We start from the raw sequence: 5747 nt of genomic DNA, 5'->3' as shown, positions 1-5747 counted from the left end.
GGGTGATTTGTCAGGAGGTCTTTTATCCGGTAACAGGTGAGTGGGGGGAGGCCTAGATCCAACTGCTTGGTGACCAAAGTGCCTGGAATAATGGCATAGGTTGAAGTTCGAAGTGAGACAGGCCTTGATGTGACAATGGACTAGCTTCTCTAAGCACTTTGTGATAAAAGGTGTGAGGGCAACTGGGTAATAGTCTGCGAGACAGTTTGAAGTAGATTTCTTTGGAACAGGGGTGATTGTAGCTTATTTTAGGCGGGATGGAACAACAGCTTGTGACAGGGAGAGGTTGAAAATGGAGGTGAAGATTTGTGAAAGCTGGTCAGCACATGCCTTGAGTACCTTCCCAGGCACACCATCGGGGCCTACAGCTCTCCTAAGGTTGACCCAGGTGCTGGTGACGAAGAACGCCGAATCAGACCGGCCTTCTGGGCCTCACTGATGTATGCTGTCATGGCCTTTTGTTCCGGGGACAAAAGGGAGAACAATTGACCCCTAGGGGGGGTGGTACCTGGTAGTAGGTCGATGGGGCAATCATATGGGCGATGAGGTGGTAAAGTGGTGGCTTGGGTCTTGTTGAAGACCTGCTTGAGGTCTGAATATTCAGGGGGGACCTTAGACATGTCAGGAACGGAGTCAGGTTCTGGGTCGTCCTCTGCTGCCAGAAATGACACCGAGTGCAAGCACTGGGTGGCACACTGTGGGGACCATTTGACGATCCTTCCTGTGGCCCAAGCAATCTGGGCTCCATGTTTAATCAACCATGGAAAGCCGAGTACCACTGGATGTTGTGGGGAAGACATCACCAAGTTGGTTGTCTCCCTGTGATTCTCAGTAGTAAGAGTTAATGTAGGAGTCTGGCTGGTGATACGTTGAAGGAGCTTATTGTTGAGAGAATGTATTAGGAGTGGGTTACTCACAGGTAGGCTGGGGATCTGATGGTGATGGAGAAACTCTAGATCTATGAAGCTGGCATCTGACCCTGAGTCAATGAAAACCGGAACCTGGATAGTCCTGGTCTCATATGAGAGCTGGGCTGTGATGACGGGTCGGGAGGTAGGGGAAGCCAAAATGGTGCAGCTCAGCAACGTCCTCCCCGTCCTGCTGAGCCTCTGTCTTTTAACGGACAATGCAGCGCCCGATGACCGGGCTCCCCAGAATACAAACACAAATTCAGCTTGAATCTGCACTCCCTTTCCTCTGGATGAAGGCGGGAGCGGCCCAGTTGCATGGGCTCCGGCGGTTCGGCTGTTGCTCGTGGGAAAGCAGGGGGTGGAGTCTGCCTCCGTTCACATTGCCTCTCCCGAAAACGGCCGTCAATTCTAGTGACTAGATCCATGAGCACACGTAGGCGTCTGGGTCGGTCATATGCAGTAAGCACATCTTTAAGTCTGTCAGACAGCCCACTGTAGAAAGCGTCTATTAATGTGGGCTCATTCCATTCTGTGTTGGCGGCCGCTGTGCGAAAATCAATAATGTAATCCACCGCTGTCCGGGTTCCTTGTGTTAACGTACGCAGAGAAGGAGATGCGGCAGAGGCATGGCTGGATGGATCGAAAATCCTCACCAACTCCATCCTAAACCTCTGAAATGTGGCACAGCAGTCAGATCTGTTGGCCCATTCTGCTGTTCCCCATCGGTGTGCCCGACCCGTCAGCAGTGACAGCGTGTATGCTACTTTGGATCGCTTGGTAGGAAAGGCAGAGGGCTGGGATTCGAACTGTATCTCACATTGGGTAAGGAACGAGCGTCCCTCTCCGTTTTCTCCTCCGTAGTGCTCCGGTGGTGGGATCTTGGGTTCGTGGCAGACTGGTGGAGAGAGCGGAGCAGGGACCAGCGCAGCTGCGGCAGCACCCTGGGTCCGATCTTTGCTGGCCAGGCCATGCACCCAGGTTTGTACGGCCCCTAATGGCTTACTGTATTATTTTAAAAACAAACATTTATGAAGTTGTCAGGGAGGTGAGTGACGCTCCCATGAAGATGGAGGAGTGAACCCAATTAAAGAGCCAGTCAGCTGAGGCAGTAGAACAGACCTTAACGACCTTTTGTGATTTCAGCAAAAACACACAGTCTTGGGGAATCAGGCAGAAGAGTGGTACTTAATATGGTCCAGGGTCGAAGTCTCCAGCAGGGCAGCCAAGGCAAGGCAGAATCACAGGTTAGTTGAACAGGCAGGGTGTCTATCTCAGGTTGGCAGTCAGACAAGAGGGAGCAGGCTGGATCACAGGTCATTAGAGCAGGCAAGGGTCCGGTACCAGGAAAACGCTGGAGAGTCTAGACAAGGCATAGAACAATCTGTCAGCTCCTCACAGTGTGAGGAGCTGCTATATGCTGTGGTGAACAGGTGTGGGTGATTAGTGACAGGTGAAACCAATGTGCATGATGAGCTGAAGTTACTGGGGTTGTGGATGAGCTGGTGACAGGAAGTGCTTTCAGAGTAAAAGCAGGGAGAATCAGAAGCCAGCGGGGCAGGTTCATGACATGAATGTACATGGTCCAGCATGTTCCTCCCTGTAGTTGGGCATTTCACATGCTGGAAAAGGCTGGAAGTATTGACTCTAGTGCAGCCTGACTGAAATTGCCAGGTAAGATATGAACCACGTCAGGATGACTACACTGCTGCTTGTTTATGGCATTTAATAGGGGTTCGAGAGCTTTACTAATGTTGGTTTCAGGTGGTATATAAACAGTGGTCACAGTAACTACTGTTAGCTCTCTTGATAAGAAGAAGGGGCAGCATTTAACTGATATAAACTCTACATCGGGAGTACATTGGCTGTCTATTATGATGTTGTTATTGGACCAGTCATTATGCACGTAAATACAGAGCCCCCCACCTCTACTCTTACCCGAGTCCCGGTTTCTGTTACAGGGATGAAGTGTGTGGTCTGCTAGTTGCATGGTAGCCTCGGGAATTTGCGGATGAAGCCAGCTCTGAGTTATAATCAGAACACTTCAGTTATTGACATACCGATTACTGCCAATTCCTCAATTTTGTTGGCCACAGATCTGGCATTGTAAGGAATATGCTGGGAAGAAGCAGCCTGTAAGGCTGTTTTCTGAGTTTAGTCAGATGTCCAGCCCTACAGCCTCACTTCTGCCTTCTTTCCCTGTGCCGCCTGCCAGGCCATTATAACAATCCACCGAGAGCCAGAAGCCCTCACTATATCGTCTGGTATATCGTGTCTGTGGCGAAAGTTATCCGAGACCAGCAACTTATGAACAAATACTTGGTTGTAAACTGTTCCAGTTCTCCCACACAGACACATAACTTGAATCACTGGTTAAATTCCCTCCAGGCTACCTCTTGTTGGGCACAAAAAATCTGGCTGGTGCCTATCTGAGTGCACTGGATGGGCCAACTGTTAGGATCGGAGCATGAAGCTGCCAATAATGTCGTGATAATGTCGTGGGTGAACTCAATTAAATAGCCAGACGAGGATAATTAAAGAAACACTGTCTCTTTAATAAGAGTATTGACAATGAACAAAAACGATACAAGACACGGTTTAACCACGAAATGCACTTACAGGTCAATAATACAGTCCAGGGTCAGATCCAGCAAACACATACATCCAAGGAATCCAAAACGCGTTGTCCAAAAGGGAAGTCCGATAAGCCGATATATAGAGAAGCAGTCTGAGTTTAAAGGGCAAGGCAGGCTCAGAAACTAGAAAGTCAGGCAAGAATTAATGCTGGAGAGTCAGAGCTGGAGTCTAGAACAATTTGGCAGGTTACTGGTGGGGGAAGGCTGCTTATAATGGGGTGAAAAACAGGTGTGATCAATGAGGAGCAGGTGAAACTAATATGAGTGATGATTAAAGTAAAAAGTCCAAAATTGTGGTGAAACAAAAACAGGAAGTAATGTCCAAATAAAAGCACGACAGGAAGCAAACAGAACCGAATCATGACACCAGCGAAAGAATGGATGAGCAGGACACATAATACTTCATCTGCCTCACACACACACATATACAGTACATACATGCAAGTTTTGCTTGGTTACTTCCTGAAGCCCATGGGAGTTCAGCTGTTGCTTGGGAGCTACAGCCTCTGCCTGGCACACTGCTGTGTACTCCCAGGCAGCCATGTAGTGTGCTGGAGCAGAAGAGCTAGATGTCTTCAGATGGCCTGGCAGATGGAGTTTGTTTTTCATTATTTTATTTTATTTTATTTTAAGCCTTTGATAATCCATCCAGAAAGAGAAGACTTCTCCTTGGCACTCCTAGCAGGGGCAGCTCACCCACAGGGAGCTGCATCTGCTCTGCTGGTCAGTCAGCCCTGGCACCTGATAAAAATGTTACTGGACAATTCATATTTCATATTACTAACCAATTTCAGTTGCTAAAATGTATAGTTCAGGTTAAAGGAAAATGCTAAAATTGCCATTAATGGCATGAGTCAGATATGCTTCACATCCATTTACCATGCTGATTTCAACTTCAATATATATAGAACACACTACTTTATTGATGCATAATGTTGACAGTATGGTCCAAAATATTTGTCCAGTAGAGAGTCCAAGTCATGACATCACATCCAGTCTAACTTTTGTTCTGCTAATATCTGGAACTCAATACAATTTCTCACTCAGCATTCCCATATCTGTGCTTGTGACAAAACAGTATGACATTGCACATTTGTTTAAGATTGTTGTGGTGGCAGTGGAATTGTGGGAAACAGGGGGCGTGAGTACAGTTCACTGATGGCTGTGGGGTAAAAGATACTCCTGAGTCTGGAAGTACAGATCTTTCTGTGTGGATTTAATTCTTATAATATTGGGCTGATGTGTCTTACAATATGAAACTAAACCCAAGAGACATTTAAAGATAAAAGAAATGCTAACAGAACAAATACAAACCTAGACAAATGTCCTTGTGAACAGAACTCTGGAACCTGTGTTATTAAAATGTACTTACTGTGACCACCAGCAACCACAACTGTCACCAAAACAACCAGGACTGAAATCATTAGGATTGTACCTTTAATGATGTTGTGCTGGATTAGTTTTAGACTGGCCAGTATATCAGTATACTCCTATACTGTATATTTGTCATTAAGTTTCAAGAAACTGCAATAAATACATGCCAGACTGTGTTTGAGTTCATTTAGGTTACATAGTCCAACAAAAACAAGGCCACCCGCAAGTTAATCTTTCAACTGTAAGAGTTCCACCTATACACTTGCTGGTCATAGTTACACTGTAAAGTTTGCTTGTTTATTTACATTTTCTGTTTGTTAATATTTAAAAAATTATACTTGTAGATATATGTATTAGTCATTTTTAAACTTCCAATATCAATGACTGTATTGGCCTCAAAAATCTAGCTGGATGATTTTACTATTACACTAAACTCTGTAGCAGTGTGTCAGCCTACCAGTATATACCAGTGTATACACTATATGTTTATAATGTGTTCAAAAAGCAAGTTAACTCTACTTTTAACTTTTGATATCTGTCTATGTTAATGCCAGTGCATGCCTGAATGAAGTTATGAGTGTGCAGTTGTGTGTGTGTGTGTGTGTGTGTGTGTGTGTGACTGTAAAGCAGTGTATGACAGTGTTTATAGCTGACTAGTCATGTAGGCCAGCTTCGGTGTCAAGAGCTCTTGGGGCTGGAGGACTAGAGGCAACATGGCTAACACGTATTCTCCTCTGCAGCAGGCCACTGTGCTAACAGAGACTGAACCATTCCGTCTTTATGAACACTCCTGTCTTGTCTGACATTCCTGCCCAGGGTGTGTGCACCC

General features: G+C 46.0%; 1 protein-coding gene across 1 annotated transcript in view; it reads left to right on the top strand.

The window, feature by feature from the left end:
• Positions 1-5747, top strand: part of adgrb1a (adhesion G protein-coupled receptor B1a) — a 291715-nt gene that overhangs the window by 178742 nt on the left and 107226 nt on the right. The window lies entirely within an intron of this gene.

Source organism: Monopterus albus, unplaced genomic scaffold, assembly GCF_001952655.1.
Source record: "Monopterus albus unplaced genomic scaffold, M_albus_1.0 scaffold314.1, whole genome shotgun sequence".
Taxonomy (NCBI): Eukaryota; Metazoa; Chordata; class Actinopteri; order Synbranchiformes; family Synbranchidae; genus Monopterus; species Monopterus albus.
The sequence above is the reverse complement of the archived record's forward strand: the minus strand, read 5'-3'. Positions and strand labels throughout refer to the sequence as shown.